This window comes from Hypanus sabinus, unplaced genomic scaffold, assembly GCF_030144855.1.
Source record: "Hypanus sabinus isolate sHypSab1 unplaced genomic scaffold, sHypSab1.hap1 scaffold_118, whole genome shotgun sequence".
In the NCBI taxonomy this organism is placed as follows: Eukaryota; Metazoa; Chordata; class Chondrichthyes; order Myliobatiformes; family Dasyatidae; genus Hypanus; species Hypanus sabinus.
In genome coordinates, this window is record NW_026779240.1 from 1017978 (window position 1) to 1038107 (window position 20130).

A 20130-nucleotide genomic window follows, 5' to 3' on the forward strand; every position below is an offset into this window, starting at 1 on the left:
GTGAAGACTCAATGACCTTCTTTACATAAAACAGTGGCCGGCAGATGTGTGGAGCCGAAGGGATCGAGGAAATGAAGATCGGGCAGAAACATGTGGCTGAGATGGAAGAAAAGCCTCCATTTGTTGATGGTTAGACGGGCTGAATGGCCCCTGCTGGTGTTTCTGACTTGATGTTTCAGTGTTCCTGTACATTAAGGCCGGAGGATTGTGAATAGAAATTAGTGTTTATAAACATAGACTGATTTACATCAAACCTGCACAGTTCCGTTCTGTGTATAAATTCTATGTGAGCCCGGCATGGGGATGAGCTCTTGACTCTATGACCAGGGAAAGCGGAAAGGGGAAGTGTACAGAGCAAAGCGTTGAAATGTATCTGCTATCAATATGAAATACTGTGGAAAATGCAGCATATGGGTCGGGCGGTATGTGATGGGCGATCAGCGGAGTCACCGGTTCAGTAAGGAGAACCCCCACAAGTCACCTGATCCCGTTTCCCGCTCCCATTTTACCACAGATCTGCAGCATCTGCGGATCACCCCCCCTCCCCCCCGTGTATGTGTAGATTCATTTTCCGTCCGTTCAGACAAGGCAGTGAGATCCCGATCTGTCACGTTCACTCATTGAAGGCTTTTTTTTTTCTTGACTCCACTCCACTATTATGACCTGCTAAGCGTAGCCAGTGTTTCCCGATGTTTGATCGTATTTCTGAGAGAATTAAGCTTTTTCCAATCATCTGGGCTTCTCAAAAATTTTTAAACTTCTGTTAAGCCTCCCTCTAGAAGTTCAGAAATAGCAATCTAGGCCGAATACCATTTCCACACGATTAAAACGGGCTATCGGTTTATTAGTTTTCTGTTGTATTTTTGCACTACTTATTTAATTATATACTTATTGCATTTCATTGTGTCCGATATTGTTATGTATTGCATTCTGGTGCTGCCGCAGATTCATTTAAATGCATTTATCAGAAAATGAAGTTTCCCTCCTGAATTTCCAAAGGAAGACTCCAGCTGTCTTATAATTCCGCACAATTAAAATGGGGAAACAGTTTATTATTTTTGTCATGTACCGAGGTTCAGTGGAAGTCTTGTAATCGGTAAAATCCAGGCAGGTCAATACAGTATATTGAGGTGAAATCGGGTAAATCAATAACAGCGTAACAAATTATTGTGGTTAGAGAGAAAGTGCGGTGCAGGTATATATGTGGTGCAAAGTCACATCGAGGTACATTGTGGGGTCAGGAATCCATCTCATCACACTGGGAACATTCAGTTCGCTTATAACAGCAGAATGGACACGGTCCTATGTTTCTGTTGTATTTTATCTTCGACCCGATGGGAGGTGAGAAGTGAGAATGTCCAGGTCTGTGCGGATCTTTGATAATGTTGCCTGCTTTACTGAGGCTGCGGGCAGGACAGAGAGAGTCCATGAAGGGGAGACTTGTTTCTCTGATCTGCTCAGCTGTGTCACAGTTCTCTGCTGTCTTCAGTCCAGCAGGTATCTCATCAGCTCAGTGCTATACTTATATCAACAACGTTTCTTCCAACAGTTGTCTTCATTGTGAAGTATTTTCTTCCGCCTTGAACCTCATTGAGTTTTCCAGGAATTGCTTTTTGTTGGCTAAAACTACCAGAAGTTTAATTGAATCAACACGCGGGGTAAATAGAGCCATTAAAATTTCAGTGTTTCTGTTACAAAATGGCTGCTTTGTTAATCTTTGTCACAATGTAACTCATAGCGGATGATGTGGATTTTGTTATTTCCTCTCTCAATTATCTTTTGGCGAGTTACTTCCTCCGTTTCCACGGTAACAACTGGCCAGAACTGCAACAGGAGTTGCACAATTTTATCGCTCTTTGGTCACTGCCTCTCAGCATCCTGTCAGTGGCCTCTGGAGCAAATGCAACAGAGTGACAGTGGGAGGAAAGGAGGCTGTGAGCATTGACTGTGTGGAATGTATTACACCAGGGTCAGAGTGGACTGAGAACTAACATATTAATGGTTGTGGCGATGGCATTTTCATCACACGGCCGAACAGTTTGGGGTGACACAAACATTTCTACAATCAGATTGTATCTGTGTGTTCAATAGAGAGGAAATACTACTGTTGCAGGGAACTTAAAGCAAGAAGAAGAAAATGCAGGATACGCCCAGCAGGTCGACAGCACCTTGAGCAGCCCCAATTATGAAACTGGGTCTTCCACTATTTCTACTTCCACAGATGTAGCTGAGATCCCAGCATTTTCTATTGCATAATTTTACATTATGAACATTTTGTTCCTGCCACACTGTGGGAAAAAATGGCAGCTAACAGTGCAGGGTAAGATCCCACACAGCGATGACACAGGGATCAAATGTGCTCGGTTTAGCTGCTGTGGACAGGCTGAAGGACATCCTCATCCTCTGTACCGACCGGGGAACCAGCCTGAGCACCGGCACCGGCAGAGGGTCATAGTTTGTGAATTGGAAATGTCAGGAACACCACGGCAAATCGCTGGCACCAAACATCGCAGAGTTGTGTGTTATTATACTGGGACGAAGTCTCTGAGAAAATGGAATGGGCTGTTTGGGGCTTCAGTCCACTTGGTAATTATACAGGTGTTTACTGGGAACTTCTCAGTCTGCAGTGAAGCCGAGGATCCGCGAGATTGGACATTGGTTGTACGGATATCACCGACTACAACACGTTTTATCTGTCAAGCCGACTCGATGACAGGAAGCAGAGAGTGAAGACTGAAGATTGATTTATTGAATGGAGGTTTGTGACGAGTGGCATGCAAGTGATAACACTGAGACCTCTATAATTCATTGGTCAGGACATTAACTCGAATGTGAATGTGCATGGCATCGTCAGCAAGTTTGATATGAAATTCGGAAGTATGCTTGATATTACAACAGGATACAATGAATTTAAAGAGATCTTGATCAGTTATAGAGTTGGGATGTGGAATGGCAACTGTTTTTCAAATTGGACGAGTGACTGATGGTGCATGATGGACAGTCAGTCCATGGTGGGACTGAAATAGTGAATGGTGAGACACCGAGTGTGTGGAACAGAGAAACCGGGGAGTACAATTGTACGTTTTCCTGAAAGTTCAGCAAAGAAGGCTTTAACCATGCTGGCCTTCATCAGTTGTGGCATTGAGCTTTGGGTTATGGGCATTATATTGTAGTTACATAAATTACTGGTGAGGCTATTACAGGCCTATTCATAGGCAGAGGTTTGGCCAAGCTGGATCTTTATTCCGCTGAGCACAGGAGAATGAGGTGGTATTGTAGAAGTTTATAAAATCAGGAAGGGACATAGATAATTTGGTTGGTCGTGGTATATTCTCTCGGATTCAAGATCCAAGTTATTTAATGTCATTCCAGTACACAAGTGAAAAGGAGAATAACATACTTTGGATCTGACGCAGGAACAATAGAACAAACACAGGAAGATAAAGAGCACAATTATAAAAACACACACTACATATGATAGCTTTAAACATTGAACGTATGTCCATGAAATGATAATAGGAAGAGGAGTGTCTGGACATATGGTGACTGACAGGAAATTTTAAAATAGTGGTGATGGGGGTGTGGAGCGGTGAGTTAGTGGGTGGAGGTGTTGATTTCCTTTACTGTTTGAGAAAATAACTATTTTTGAGTCTACTGGTCCTGGAGGTGATGCCACGTAGCCTTTCCTGTTGGGAGTGGGTCAAAGAGTCCATGCGCAAGACCGGGTGGGACTGTTGCCGGCCTCTTTCCCGCATGCACTGCACATAGTCCATTCTTTGCAGCCTTTTTAGAAAGTAGAGATGTTGGGGAGCGAGCATTGTGGAATGTGTTCTGGGACCATGAGGGGTTGTGTGAGATGTGCACGCCCAGGAGTTTGAAACTGCTTCCGGTTTCCACAGCTGCTGATGTAAAGACGTGTGTGAGTGGTGCAAGTTCTCCTGAAGTTGATAACCATCTCCTTTGTCTCGTTGACGTTGAAGAAGAGGCTAGCCAGTAGTCATTTGCTTCTGAAGGTATAGATTTGAAGACACATGAGTGAAGTGTTGACGATGGCCGTGAAGTCATCAGTGAGCTGGTGTCCACACTGACGGAGTACATGGACTGGGATGTTTTCTGGCCCGGCTGCCTCACAGGGGTTGAATCTCTGCACAGTCCTCTCATCTGCTGTTGTTACATTGTGTGGCTGTTCTCCTCGGAGAGTGTAGCTTTCGTGACTTGTTCGAGTTTCGAGCCTCGAAGCATTGTTTAGAGCGCACGGGAGGGGAACGTGACTCATGCAGTCAGCGCCATTTTCCCCAACGTAGTCTGTAATGCCGTTGATGCCCAGTCAAATATACCAAGGATTCTTCCCCAGGGTTGGGGAGTCCGAAGCCAAAGGCCACAGATACAATGGAGCGGAGAGACCAGAGACACCTGAGAGACCATCTCAAAACACAGTGCGAGTGATTATCTGGAACGATCTGCGCAGTGTTTGCATCGTTGGTTCTCTGCCTCTGGTTCAGTTTTCTCACCATGTTTGGAAATTCCCACTCATTTTCAGCTGTCTGTGACTCAAGTTGTAGGAGACCTGAAATCAAATCAGAAAATGTTTGAAGCCATTCCGACACAGCGAGTTGGAGCTGAAACATTAACTTTGTTTCACTTCACAGATATTCCTTATCTATTGACTGTTTCTCGCATTTTCATTTATTTTTAGAACATTACGTTGGAATGATTTACGTCTCCTGGGAAATGGAATTGTATAGGACACACAATGTAATTCATTCCCTTACAGAAACAGGGCTTTCAGACAATCTAGTCAGTGTCATTCTCCGCCTAGGCCCATATACGTGCACCCAGACCACCTCCCTTATCCATGTACCCATAGAAAATTCTCTTAAATTTTGCAATTTAACCTGAATTTGCATTCGTGAATTCTGATCGAAATAGTTCCTCCTCAGATTCCCCCTAAATATTCCACTTTTTGCCCTAAATCCATGACCTCACCTGAGGGGCAAAAAACTACATGAGTTCACGCTATCTATACCATCATAGTTTGTATACCTCAAGCAGGGGTATCCTTTGTAAACCTCTGGCAGGGGTTCGCAGACTGGGAGCCACGGACACCACGGTTAATGGTAGGGGTCTGTGGCATAAAAAAAGTTTCATCACAAACTCTTGTGCTTCACAGATTTCTAACTTGTTCAATCTACCCCTGTGACTCAGCTCCTTAAATACTAACAACATCCGTGTCTGCCAGGCCTCCTGCCGTCTCTACACTTGCCTGCCAAGAGCTATTTAGTGTAAGCTGGTCCATCTCTGACACATCCGTGCGCTTTCCTGATCTCTCCATCTCTAGAGACAGGTTGTTAACCAACATCTTTTATAAACTTACTGATTCCCGTGATAATCTCGACGATGCCTCTTCCCAGCCTATCACCTGTAAATTTTCTCAGTTTCATTGCTCCCCCGGCATCTGTTCACAGGATCCGGCAGTCCTCCCCCCACGATTGATGCAGGCCTCATTCACATTTACCGTACTTCCGTGCTCACCCCATCTTCCTACCACCGTAACAGTGATAGAGTTGCTCTTGTCCTTACCTACCGCCCCTTCAGCCTCTGCAACTTCCACCATCTCCAAAGAGATCTTACAGCTAAACATATTTTCAACTTCCTCGCCCACCCCACCCGCTTCTTTCAACAGGGATCACTCCCTCCATAATTCCCTTGTTCATTCATCCCTCCTCACTAATCTCCCTCCATCCACTTATCCCTGCAAGTGGCCTAAGTGCTACAACTACCCGTCCACCTCCTCCCTCCCCTCCATTCAGACACAAAACAGTCCTTCCAGCTGAAGCGACACTTCTCCTGCGAATCTGCTGGTGTCATCTATTTTGTCGAGTGCCCCCGATGCGGCCTCGTTTACATTGGTGAGAACAGCCATAAATTGGGAGACCATTTTGCCGAGCATCCCTGTATCATCTGGCACAAGGGAGACTTTGCAGCGGCCAAACATTTTAATTCTGATCCCCATTCCGACATCCCGGTCAATGGCCTCTTCTTGTGCCAAGATGAGACCGCCCTCAGGGTGGCGGATCAACATCTTATAATCCATCTGGGTCCCCTCCAACCTGATTGTATGAATAATGAATTCTCCTTCCAGTAAACAAAGCCCACCCCTCCCCCCACCATTCTGAACTTTCATTTCTCCCTGGGTCCCCTCATTCCCTTTCTCCTATTGACAACGCTCTGATTCTTTCCTCTCCAGCCCTTGAACAGACCATCACTTGACTTCATCTATCACCTTCCAGCTCCCCACTTTATCCCCCCCCCCGACCTTTGTATTCGGATCACTTCCCCCTCCTGCTCAGGAATGAAAAAGGCTCGTGGTCCAAACTGTGGACAGTTTACTCTTTTCCATAGCCAGTGCCTGCTGTGCTGAATTTCTCCAGAATTTTGTCTGTGTTACTCTGGATTTCCAGAGTTTGCAAGCTTTCTCGTGTTTAAGTGTGGCAATTACCGTAAGAATTATTTGGGCTTTGTTGAGATTGTACCTGGAATATGATGTAAAATCCCGCTCCCCACACTAACACGGGTTGAACAGACCAAAGAACAAACTACCGGAGGAACTCAGCGGGTCGGGCAGCATCTGTGGAGGGAAATGGACCGTCAACGTTTCGGGCCGAGACCCTCCCACTGGACTGACAGTGGATGGAAATAGTCAGAGAAAAGAGGTGAGGGGTGGGGATGGGGCAAGAGCTGGGGAGTGAGAGGTAGATCCAGGTGAAGGAGGAGGTGGGACGGTGGAAATAGTGACAGGGGTGGGAGGTGAGTGGGTGGGGCAACACGGGGCTGCAGAAATGGAATCAAATTCTGTGGAAGATTATCTAACAAGTAAGAGAGAGTTTGTTTTAGAGATTCACCAGATTGATTCCTGGAGGACGTTGAAGTCTCAGTGATCGTCTTCACATAAAACAGAGGCCGGCAGTTGTGTGGAGACCGAAGGGATCGAGGAAATAAGGATAGGGTATAAACATGTTGATCAGATGGGAGAGCAGCCGCCATCTTGTTGATGGTTTGATGGGCTGAATGGCCACCTCCTCCTGTTTCTCACATGATGTTGCAGTGTTCCTGTCCAGTGAGGCTCCGGAGGAATGTGAATAGAAATTAGTGTTTATAAACGGAGAAGTGATTTCAATGAAATCTGCACAATTCTTCTTTGGGTGGGAATTCAGTGTCGAATCGGGATGAGAATTGATCCAGTAACTCTGAGAACCGGGTGTGGAGCGATGGGGACGGGGAAGATGCAGCGGGAGAGATTAAAAATGTAGCTGGGCTAAATATGAAATAATATGTAAAATGCGGCCTGTAGATCGGGCAGTGTGTGAGGGGCGAGGAGCAGAGTCACCGGTTCAGACGGGAAACCCTCCACCCGTCACGTGATCCAGGTTCTCACTCCCATTTCAAACGCAGATCTGCAGCATCTGAGGGTTTCGCTTCCGAGGCCCCGCCCCCACTCTCACAGTCTCCGGATGGGCGGGGGTTTTCGTTCCGTTCTCTGTTGAAGGGGATCGTCGTCTGGGAGCCGGAGGACCGATCGCTTTCTGCGGGAACAATTGATCAAGTTCTCATCGGTGGGTAATGATAACCGGTCACTACGGGTAAACGTGACCTACATTTTCCCATCGGTGAGTACTGAAGCCGATCCCGGAGGGAGGGGGGCACCTGATGATGGGCAGGGAGTCCCGTTAACATCCTCGAGCCGGTGTTCTCGTCCCGCTTCCTAGACACAACCTGTCGTGGTCGGTCCAGGTTATGGGACCTTTACACCGAACCGCCTGAGATAAGCCGCCGCTCAGCCCCTGGTGTTCTGGTCCCAGGAGCGGGATGAGGTGGTGATGCCGAGACTGAACCCATCCATTAAGATGTACATGGTGAACTTTAGCTCCATCTCAAGGCCCGGTTCCAGATCCAAACTTCACCTGGATTGACGCCTGGCGTCGATAATTTTTGTACATATCTCCAGCATACTGGAACCGGTCGTTCGGCCTGTTGTGTTCTTGCAATCAGAGGGTTAAACAGAGTTATCGCATTCTCGGGACACTGCTCCACGTGTTTGAGTAGTTTCATCTTTCCCCGTTCAGACAAGACAGTGAGATCCAGATCTCTCACGTTTTCTCGGGGGACTGGGAAGTTTATTTCCATCTTCTTTCCATTGCTGCGACTTGCCGGCATGCTGACAGTGTTTCCCGATATCTGGCCCTATTAATGCGAGAAATAAGTCTTGTTCATTTATCTAGGTTTCTCGGAAATGTGTCCACTCCCTCCGGAATTTCGAAAGAAGCAACACAGGCTGTCTAATATTCCCACACGATTGAAATGGGGAATCTTTATTTTTTTTCCATATACAGAGGTTGAGTGAAAATCGAGTCTCCGGTATTCTCCACAGAGATCAATACAGTGCAGCAGTACATTGAGGTAAAACAAATCATTCTGGTTACAGAGAAAGTGCAGTGGTGCAGTGCAGGTAGATATGTGGTGCAAGGTCACATCGATTTAGACTGTGAGGTCAGGAGTCCACTCATCACGCTGTTCGCTTCTAACAGCAGAATGGACACCGTCCTTGAGCCCGGTGACATGTTTCTGTTCCATTTAATCCTCAAACCGATGGGAGGGTGAGAAGTGAAAATGTCCAGGATTGTGGGGATCTTTCATTATGTTGTCTGCTTTACTGAGGAATTATAGACAGAGTCCATGGAGGGGAGATCAGTTCCTATGATGTACTCCGCTGTGTCCACAGTTCTCGTTCAGTTAAAGGAAGAGCAGTAGTCGTATGAAGATGTGAAGTATCCGGATGGGATACTTCCTCTGGTGCATTGATAAAGTGTACAGTATAGAAAATAACACACACCAAAATACTTATTGTTTGTTCTGGCTTTGTTATATTGGTATCCGTTGTCAACTAGTGCGTACTATTATTTCATGGTTTGTGTATTGCTGGAGGACCATGAGATATTGCCCTGGATCCCATTCTCCCATCTCCCAGTGATATATATATATATATCAACCATCTTGTTCAACCTCTGTTCAGTCTGTATCCCTTCACCTCAATGAGATATATCAACCATCGTGTTCAACCTCTGTCCAGTCTGTATCCCACCATCTCAATGATATATATCAACCATCTTGTTCAACCTCTGTCCAGTCTGTATCCCACCAACTCAATGATATATATCAACCATTTTGTTCAACCTCTGTCCAGTCTGTATCCCATCACCTCAATGAGATATATCAACCATCGTGTTCAACCTCTGTTCAGTCTGTATCCCACCAACTCAATGATATATATCAACCATCTTGTTCAACCTCTGTCCAGTCTGTATCCCATCACCTCAATGAGATATATCAACCATCGTGTTCAACCTCTGTTCAGTCTGTATCCCACCAACTCAATGATATATATCAACCATCTTGTTCAGCCTCTGTCCAGTCTGTATCCCACCACCTCAATGATATATATCAGCCATCTTGTTCAACCTCTGTCCAGACTGCATCCCATTGCCGCAGTGATATATATATATATATATATATATATATATATATCTTTCAAACTTTGTCTTCATTGTGAAATTTTGGTTTGCATCTTTTCCAGAATTAGTTTTTATGACAGTTAGGACTACCAGAGGTGTAATTGAAAACAGCACGTGGCAGGGTAAAAACAACTATTTCAATTTTAGTTTCACCGTTACAAAATGGCTGAAGTGTTCATCTTTGCCATAATGGAACTCAAAGCATCTGAAGTTCAGATTGTTGTTTCATGTTTTGTTTATTTTAGGTGAGCCACTTCCTCTGTTTCCATGGTAACAGCCCGTCAGAGCTGCAGCAAGTGTTGCAGTTTTTTATCGCTCTGTGGTCACCACCTCTCAGCGTAGAGACAGTAGCCTCGGGAGCAAATGTAACAGAGTCATAGTGGGAGGAAAGGATGCTGTGAGCAGTGACTGTATGGGATGTACTACAGCAGAATGTATTCAGAACTAAGAAATTAGTTGGTGTGGGGTGGCGTTTACAGTTTAGGGTGGCAATCGGTTACTATCTGTGCATTAAAATGAAGAGGGACAAAATGCTACAGTTGCAGGAAATTTAAAGTAAGGAGGTGAAAATACTGGAAACGCTCAGCAGACCGGCAGCATCTTGGACAGTCTCAGGTCTGGAACTGGGTCTTCCACCATTTCTCCTTTCAGAGATGTAGTCTGATGTACTGAGTTCCCAGCATTTTCTACTTCATAATTTTACGTTTTGTTCCTGCTGCACTGCAGGGAACATGGCAGCCTGCTGTGCTAGGCAGGATCCCACACAGCAGAAAGATTGCGATCAAATGTGCTCGGTTTAGCTGCTGGGGACAGTCTGAAGTGTATCGGCATCCTCTATACAGACCGGGGAACCAGCCTGAGCACCGGCCCCGGCAGAGGGTAATTAGGTTCCAATTCCAATTCCACCTTAGTCACGGCAAATTACCGGCACCAAAGCGTCTTTGTATGAGTGATAATATCGGGCCGGTGACTCTGAGGAAATGGAACTGACAGTATACGGGCTTCGGTCCAGGTTGGTAACTCGACAACAGGGATCGGAATTTCCTCAGTCCGCAGTGAAGCTGAAATCCCGGGATGTTGGACATTGGTTATGGGGAAATCACCGTCCACACTGCCCAATAGGACATCATACCTGTCAAGTATTTTGGAGATTATTTAAGAGTTAACTGGGGAGTTGGGTGAAATTGGGCAGTGATGTTGCATCTGAACTTTGGTAAAGTCTGTAATAAGATCCCGCATGGCAGCTGATCGGGAAGGTTCGGTCACGTGGGATTCACGGGGAGCTGGGGAGGTGGATTCACACAGGGATCGAGAACAAGAAGTAGAGGGAGATGATCGAAAATGGTTTTAGGCCTGTGACGAGTGGGATGTGTGTGTCAGTGTCGACACCTCTGTAATTCATTATTCATGCCATTGATTTGTATCTGAATATACAAGGTACGATCAGTAAGTGTGAATTGAATTGAATTAAATTGAATTGATTTCTTAAATCCTTCACATACATGAGAAGCAAACATCTTTATGTTATGTCTCGGTCTAAATGTGCAATGCGCAATGAAAGTAATTTATAATAATTTATAATGTATTGAGCAGTCCATATAATATAGAGTACACTCAATGCAGCGTGAATTAATCAGTCTGATGGCCTGGTGGAAGAAGTTGTTCCGGAGGCTGTTGGTCGTGGCTTCAAAATTGTTTAATGACATTGCAGTCCACAAGTGTAAAAGAGAACAAAATAATTGTTTCTCTGGATCCAAAGCAAGACAGAAAAAAAAAACAAAAAAACAAAATGACAATCACAACAATAAACAAAACACAATATATAATGTATAATAGTTTAAAAACATTGTTCGTATATCCCTGAAGTGACGATAGACACAGGAGTTTCTAGACATTTGAGACTGGCATTGATTATACGTCCATAAAGTGACGTTAGGCACAGGAATGTCTAGAACTGTCAGGAAATGTTAAACTACTAGTGGGTGGGATGTGGAGGGTGGGTTAGTGAGTAGAGGTGTTGATCAGGCTTTCTATTTGGGGAAAATAACTGGTTTAAGCCTGATTGTCCTGGCGTGGATGTTACAGATTCACAATTCCTTTAAGGCAACACCAGAGTCTTCAAGCGAGTTTTGGGCATATATTGACATTTCTATCTCACGCAGCCTATTAAGAAGAAGGGTTAGGATATTAATGCTAAAGTTGTAAACGACACCGTGATTCCAAAGTATGCAGAATTGTGTGCAGTTATGGTCAGCTACTTGGAGGAAAGATATCGATAAACGTGAAAGAGTGCAAGGAAAATTACACGGACATTGCTGGTATTTAAGGAAATAATTATAGTGGTAGGTTGAACAGGTTAGAGCAGGGGAATGATGGGGTATATACAGCTACAAGTAAAGGAAGGAACCATGGACCCTAGGTTGGGAACCCCTGCTAGCGATATAGAAATCTATGATGGTACAAATAGGGTGAATGCAGGTAGGCATTTTCCCCTCAGGTTGGGTAAGATCATGGATTTAGGGGAAACAATGACACATTTAAGGGGAATCTGAGAGGAAACTACTTCACTCAGAGGGCGGTGCGAATGCGGAAGCAGTTCCCAGCAGAAGTGAGAGATGAAGGTTCAATTGTGGTTTTTGAGAGATGGTTGGGTAGAGGGAGGTATAGAGGGCTGTGGTCTGGGTGCAGGGGGATGGGACCACACCGAACATGGCACGGGGTGAATGGGCTAACAGTCCTGTGTCTGTGCTCTAAGGGCTCTGTGAATCTCAATTGAAACTTCTACACATGAACCACATTTGTTGCAGACAGGTGGTATCCAACATTGTGTTTTTATTTTGGACGAGAGTCTGCACTGCTGAGAGCTCTATAGAGCTGGAACTATCAGGAAATTTACTGAATGCACCTCGACAAGGTAAATACAACAGCTGAAATTTTAGTTTCACCGTTACAAAATGGCAGAATGTTCTGTTCATCTTTGCCATAATGAAACTCAGAACATGTCGCATTGAATGTGTTATTTCCTTTTTCGGTTATCTTTGCGAGCTACTTCCTCCTTTGCCAGGGCAACAGCTCACCAGAGCTGCAAGAAGAGCTGAACATGTTTATCGCTGTCTGGTTTCTGAATCTCAGCGGAGAGAGAGTGGCTTTGAGCATTCACTGTGCGGGATGGATGATGTATGTGCTGGAATGAAGAAACAACTAATGATTGTAGGGATTGCATTTATGCAATTCTATTCTGTGTGTCAAACATCTTGCAGTCAGTCAGTGTTTTGTGCATCAAAAGAACAAAAATAAATCTCCTGTACTGTGCTTCCAGTGCTATATTTTCAATTTGATATTTAAAACATTTAGTTCCTGTTATACGCCGGGAAAAGTGGCTGCTAATTGACCTGGGCTACACCGCCCTCAACAATAAAATAATGAACAAATATGCTCAATCTAACTGTCGAGACAAGTTGAAATGTATCAGCGCCCTCTTTAGGACCCAATATCCATGTTTCTCCGTCCAGACAAAGGATCATCAGGCTCCAGTTCTGTCATGGGTTGGTGTTGGAGTGTAAGTTTTTGAACTGGGATTAGCTGAGACACTGCCGCATATAACCGGCAGCAAAGAGCCCTGAGAGAGTTGGTGCCTGAGATACAATCTAGGGATGGGGTCTCCAGGAATATGGAAATTGTGGTGTTTGGGCTTTGGTCCACGTTGGTGCTTTTATAGATGCGGCTGGGTGTTCCTCCTTCCGCAATGAAGCAGACGTCTCCGGGGGCTGGATATTGGTAGCGTGAATCTCTCAGTGTGAGATCTGGAAAAGATGTGCGAGGCTCTCGGTGTGGGCTGTGACCCTCTGAGGTTGGATCCCGGGATACCGCACTTGTTTTGACCCAGATAAATGCATCAGGGATTAAGTTGTCTGGGTTTATGAGCTGTTGAGCGAGTATTCCTGTTCTGTGCTCAGATGTTTGGTTCTGAATTTCCATTTGAAGTAAAGCAGAGAATGAGTCCTCATTCTATCCCTCACAGGGAGAGGCTGTGATTAAATACTCTGTTTTGTGTTTACACCAGTAGAAATAGCACAGGGTTTCAGAATTCAATTCACATTTGGAAATCCCCCCTCACTGCCACCTGTCTATCTGCCAGTGAGAATCAAACAGAAACTCGAGATGCTGAAGATGGAACAGAACACGGAACAGTACATCACAGGAACAGGCCCTTCGGGCACAGTGGTGTGCCAAACCAGCTGAGAAGCAAATCAACCCCCCCATTCCCAAAACTAATGATTCCTACCTACACAATGTCCATATCCTCTCAATGTTCCTCACACCCATGTGCCTGTCTAAACGACTCTCAAACGCCTCCAATGTATATGCTTCCACCACCATAACAGACAGAGCATTCCGGGCATCCACACCTCTCTGAGTAAAACAAATTACCCTCACATTTCCTTTGCATCTACTCTTTCACACGTTCATTGCATGTCTTCTGGTATTGGACATTTCAAAACAGCGAAACCATACTCCCTGTCTACTCCCATACTCCCATACTATCTATGTCTTTCATACTCTTATAAACCACTATCAGATTTTCTCTCAGTCCCCACATCTCTGTGCAGAAGAATCCAAGATTTTCCGCTAAAAACTGGATGATGTTTGAATTCATTCTGACGAAAGGTCAGGAAACCGAATTGTTAACTTTTTTCCTCTCCTCACGGCTGTTCCTTACCTGCTAAGCGTTTCTAGTAATTCCAGTTTCTCTTCACTACATTCACCCTGGAACACTTTAAATCTCCTGCGAATGGATCAGTGCCCCTGCGCTCGTTTAGTAAGAATTGATGGAAGAGTAAAGAAACCACAGTTTTTCCCATTATCCTGATACCAAATGTCCTGTTTTTTCTTTCCCCGGAAATGTATTCAGTACAGTTTTTGCTAACAAGGTTCAAAGAATAATCCGAGGAATGATAAGCATTTTGCATGAGGAGCATTTGATGGCCCTGGGCCTGTGTTCAGTGGAGTTCAGGGGGTTGGTTGGAGGAGTAGGAGAAGTTAGGGCGGGCTTGATGATTTACACCGACTGAATGACAAGAAGTCTGGATGCAGTGGGAATAGAGAAGGTGTCTTGATTAGACGGTCTAGGATCTGAGTGTATAGCCTCAGAATAAAGAAGCTTCACTTTGAAACTGAGATGAGAGCCAAAGATTGGTTAATCAGTGGAATTTGTTACTACAAAGCGTGGTGGAGGCTTTCGTTGGGTATATATCATCTTCTGGATTGCTAAATAGATTGAGTATTATAGCAGGGAAGCAGGAATACAGTGCTGGAAAAAAACATGCTCCATGATTGAGTATGGTCACCTATTTCTACTCCTATATATTATGACTTGTATCTGATACCATGACTGAACAATGACTTTTTTTTTTATCCCATCTCAATCAAGTGAAAATCTCCAGATGCAGTGTTGGAGGCAATCATTGGATATATTCATGTTCTGGATTGCTAAATAGGTTGAGTATTATATCAGGAAAGCAAGAATACGGTGGTGAGAGAAAATCCTCCAATATTGATTATGGAATAGACTAGAATGACCGAATCACCCAATTCTACTCCTATATATTATGACAAACTTTATACCGTGACTGAACAATGACTTCTTTGTAGCCCATAACAAACAAGAGAAAACATTTAGATGCTGGAATTCCAAGCAACACACACAAAAAGCTGGAGGAACTCAGCAGGCCACAAAACATCAATAGCAGAGAGTAGAGTCGACGTACAGATGCTGCCTGGCCTGATGAGTTCCTCCAATTCCAGATTTCTTCACTCGGATCCTGATATATGCGTTCAAGATTTAAATTTCAGGTTAATGCTTTGATCTCGTTTGTAATAGTTACATACATCATTAACTGTCTGGTTAAAGTTGGACCTGCGGTGAGAGGTTTATTGGAAGAAAAGCCCGTGACCGAAAGCAAACCACAACTGAAGACGAGGGAACAGTAACAAGGAACCAACCGGAGGACTGAAAGCACCAACTCGAGGGAACCCTTCTGACTCGGAGTTAACACTGGCTCAGTCAGGAGAAAGTTTGGTGAGTCTCATTTACTCAAACACTGGTCCTTTAGACATTACATTTCTGTACCAAAGAAAATAGGAAATAGCTGGAGGGAGGCTGAAAAAACCTAGAAGCGCCATTCCAGATGTACTACTGTGCTGTCAGCATCCCATCTCTCTGAAGCCATGCATATTCCCTCATGCTGTTTGCTCATTTCAAACTTCTCACTTCTCATGTTTCCTTGTTTGTCTGTATTACGTCATAATAATTTCAAAAAGCGTTGAGAATTCCCTCCCAATATAAGACGCCGCAACTGCTACCTGATATAGTGATTGCAGAAATGCGGAATTACCATGAACTACAGCAACATGACATTGACTGCTCTGACTATTACAAGCTGCAATGATATACTTGCCCTCGTTGTCATGCAAGCCTCTGCTAAGAGCAAACCCTCTTGGAGCCAAATGTCCCAGCACCACATTTCTTTCAGTTCTAACTAGCAAATGCCAACCAATAATTTACATTTACATAGCCTGGAGTCAACAAGCATTTTTCTACCAAGAAATTGTCAGAACTTATGAATCTGCGATTAACAAGAAGTAGGTTTTGCAATGTTCCCATTTGACCCTGTACCAAAGGCACGGGTTATACCTGTTCTTGAGATGAACGAATGTCCTTGAAGCCAGGACTGCTGTCGCTGACGGAGTCGGTTTAAACTCAGTTCTTTTCGGATGGGAAGCAGCGTGTTGGGTCTGGTTATGAAGCAGTTGATATTAAGGTAGATGCGATGTTCAGAGAGACTTTGGAAGGATTGCCTGTGGACACAGCATCATGTAGTGATAAGAAGCAACAGGTTACCCTCCTCTTCCCACCCCACTCCCACTCACCCTCTCACCCTCCTATTTTTTGCCGGTGTTCATTGCGGGAGTTAGGAACTCTTTCTACTCACTGACCAGTGAAATTATACCCTTTTATTCCATTCAAAGCTCTGTTTGTTTATAAAGAATGGGGTTGAAGTGCGATCGGAATGAACTTGGGAGAATGCGTAAAAAAAGTTTAAATCAGATCAGCAGCAGGTTCGGTAGGCCGAGTGGTCCACTTATGCATTTGGGTTGTGGTCCACAGTCTCCCCATCTACCGCGCGCACCAGCTCACCACCCAAGCGCGCCCTCTCGCGGAGCTTCGTCAGTCCCGGGCTGACGTTGAGACGATTTCAGCATGCTGCGCGTGCCCGGTATCTCTCGTGAAGTGACGTAACATTTACTTGGCTCTCCTTGGTGACACCAAATACCAATTTAGCATAACAGCAATGGGGATATGGGCTTCGTCATTAAGGGGTTTCCTTAACAAGGAGTTGGCGGAGCGTTAAGGGCGACAGATTGAAGTGGGAGTTCAGGGGTTTTATCTCCTCTGAATGAGAAAGGATGGAGAAGCCTTCAGCATATTTTTAGTGCACACCGATAAAGTGTTGCCTGCAAGTGCGGAGTCGGATTGATTTTGACAGCAAGTCACGATTTTACTATCTGGAGGGACCCGGTGGCTTCATTTTGTTTGAGGAGTCTGGGTTTAAACAACGGAGTAAGCAGATGCACCTTAGGCCAACAGTCTGTCCCAGTGGGTGTTGTGGGGACAGATGCTTGGAGTATGGTTGCTCCTTGTCTACATTAGGGACAAAATGCAACATTTACAAGTATGTTATTGGCTGACAACATTTATATTGATTCAGTATCTTATTTATGATGCAATTATTGTCCAACTTATGTTCGTTTAATTGTCGTTCAAAACATACATGAAAACCCATGAACACAGCCAAATACAACAGCGTTACTGCACACTAAGCCTCCTTGTTGGAAACTGCCTCTCTAAGATACCCCAAGGGCATAGGCATTTCCTGAATAATATTATCTATCCGTCATAGTCTGTCAATTTCTCCTTTACCTTCTGTTTTACCGAACAGAGTGTTCTCCAAGGAATCCTGTCTTCTCATGATGTGGCCAAAATATTTCAGCTTTTCAAGCTTCCTAGTGAGCAGTCTGGCTGTATTTCTCCAAGTATTGATTTTTCGGATCTTCTTGCTGTCCAACGAACTCTTAACACTTTCCTCCATCATCCAAAGTCAAAGGCGTCGATTTTTTTGTATTCAGCCTGACTAATAATCCAGCTCTCACAGACATACATCTCAACTGGAAATACCATAGACGTCTCTACGGTCTATCGTAGACAATGTTATGTCTGTGCTGTTCAGTAGTTTCTCTAAATCCCCATTTCTGTCCTCCCCAGAAATAAATGCCGTTTACTTCTGTGGCTGCATGTACCATCTATATAATTTTTTGTATTGAGTAAGACAAAATTCGTCACTGCTTCCACTTGCTTTCCATTTATCACCACGGAGTTAACAGGACTGGTTGGTTTTGTTAATATTGAGCAAGAAGCCAGCTTTCAACTTTCTTCTTTCACGTTCATTAGAAGCTTCCTCAGATCCTCCTCACTTTCAGCCATTAGAATATTATCACCTGCCTATCTGAAATTGTTAAAGTTTTGTCTGGTAAATTTGATTCCAACATCTCGTGTCCTCTAGACCGGCATTCATCATGATGTGTTCAGCATATTGATTAAATAAGCAGGGTGACAGTGTGCAACCTGGTCATACTGCTTTCTCAAACTTGAACCAGTTTGTTGTTCTGTGTCGTGCTAAGTGTTGCTTCTTGATCATTGTACAAGTTTCTCATAAGGCAGAACAGATGTCCCGGTATTCCCATTTCTTTAAAGATTTGCCATAGTTTATTATGGTCCACACGGCTGAAGGCTTTAGAGTAGTCAATAAAACATTGATAAGTACTTTTCTGGAATTCTTGCGATTTCTCCATTATCCAGCCTAGGTTAGCAATATGGACTCTGGTGCCTCTGCCTCTTCTAAAAGCAGCTTGTACATCTGGCTGTTCGTGTTCCATATATTGTTGGAGTCGTGCCTGCGTGATCTTTAGCATTACCTTTCTCGGATGTGAAAATTGTCAGTAAGTTTTGGTAATTTGAACAATCCTTTACATTTCACTTCTTGGGTATTGAAATAAAAATGGATCTTAATCCAGCCTACAGGTCATTGTTATTTTTTGGATTCCCAGAGCTGATGGAAAATTGCATGCAACACGTTTACAGCACCATCTTTTAGAATTTTAAACAATTCAACTGGACTCCTGGCACATCCTGCAGCCTAATTATTGGCAATGTTTTCTATCGCCCAGTCGACTTCACTTTCCAGAACGTCCAGCTCTACATCGATGAGGGGGTCTTTGCAGGTGTCTTCGCTGTTGGGTCTTTCTGCAATTCTTCTGTGTGTTTCTGCCAACTCCTTTTGATGTCCTTTGCTTCTGTGAGGTCCTTCCCTTCTTTGTCTTTTCCTATGCTCATTTTACATGAAATGTTCCTTTGATTTCTCTAATCTTGTGTAACAGATCTCTTGTTTTGTTTTATTTCCAATTCTGCTGGCTTCTTCAGCTTCAGTGCATCGCTCCTTTAAGTAAGTTTCCTTATTCTTCCTTGCTATCTTCTTGAACTTTGTGTTCAGTTGGAGGTCTTTGTTCCAATCTCCTTTTGCTCCCTGTAATGTAGGAGGGTGAGCAGTGACGGTACGAACTTGTTTAAAATTATGAGGGACAGAGGAACTGACTCACTCCTTTATTTGTGTAATTCAGGTCATTGCCAGCAGGTGGGGCTTTCTTCCACTCGGACGGAAGACAAGAAGAAGACAATCAACCAACGTCAGTCAGAGTCAGAATGGACACAGGTATGTTCACTGGGCTCTTTCTCATTAAAATTCGGTCCTTATGGTACACGTGTAGTCAAATTATCAATAGTTCAGAGGGATAAACTTGGGCGATAAAGGAGCAGAGAGAAAGCATTATTCCAAATGGTAAAACGTCCATGAGCATTGAACAATTCACCAGCTCCAGCACAGGGACCTAACGAGTCGAATCGCTCCCCTCACCACACAGATCTTCACCTGAGTAAAAGGAGAAGGAGCTCCTGAATAAGGTGGGAGTGGGTAACACTCAGACAGGAATACAACAGCGGGCAATGTAACAGTCGAGGGGACAAATAGAATTTCTGTCAGCATTTGGTACGCTCTGATGTGGGAAATGCCTCTGACAGCCAGTGAGAGGAACAGATGTTGTTTTCACTTTGGGAACGGCAATGGTGAATTCTCTCCCGATTTTTGGGTTGTTGAACAATGGAGGTGAGAGGATTTTCCCAGTGTCTTGTTTTCTGTGGCCAATTTAAAGATCATTATATTGTGGGAGAACGGGCTGTGTGCAGAAGACAGTAAACAAGAGAAATTTTACACAGGGTATCTGAGGGTTGGTGGGGTGGGCTGCCGAAACAATGAAATGCCCTTGGCGAATAGGATTAAAGTAAAACAAAATGATAAGTGGAGCGGGCACCGCACAAAATGCTGCAGTTACTCAGCAGGTCAGGGAGCATCTGTAGAGAGAAATTAACTATCGACATTTCGGGTTGAGG

At 44.3% G+C, this 20130-nt stretch overlaps 1 long non-coding RNA gene across 2 annotated transcripts in view; it reads left to right on the top strand.

Annotated features, from left to right (window-relative positions):
• The window catches only part of LOC132386491 (uncharacterized), a 49194-nt gene extending 29793 nt beyond the window's left edge, over positions 1-19401 (top strand). For both annotated transcript variants that reach the window (XR_009509555.1, XR_009509554.1), the window contains exons 2-3: positions 15481-15648; positions 19305-19401. This is a non-coding gene — a long non-coding RNA (uncharacterized LOC132386491). The remainder of the gene's footprint in view (positions 1-15480; positions 15649-19304) is intronic.
• The last annotated feature ends 729 nt before the right edge of the window (positions 19402-20130 follow it).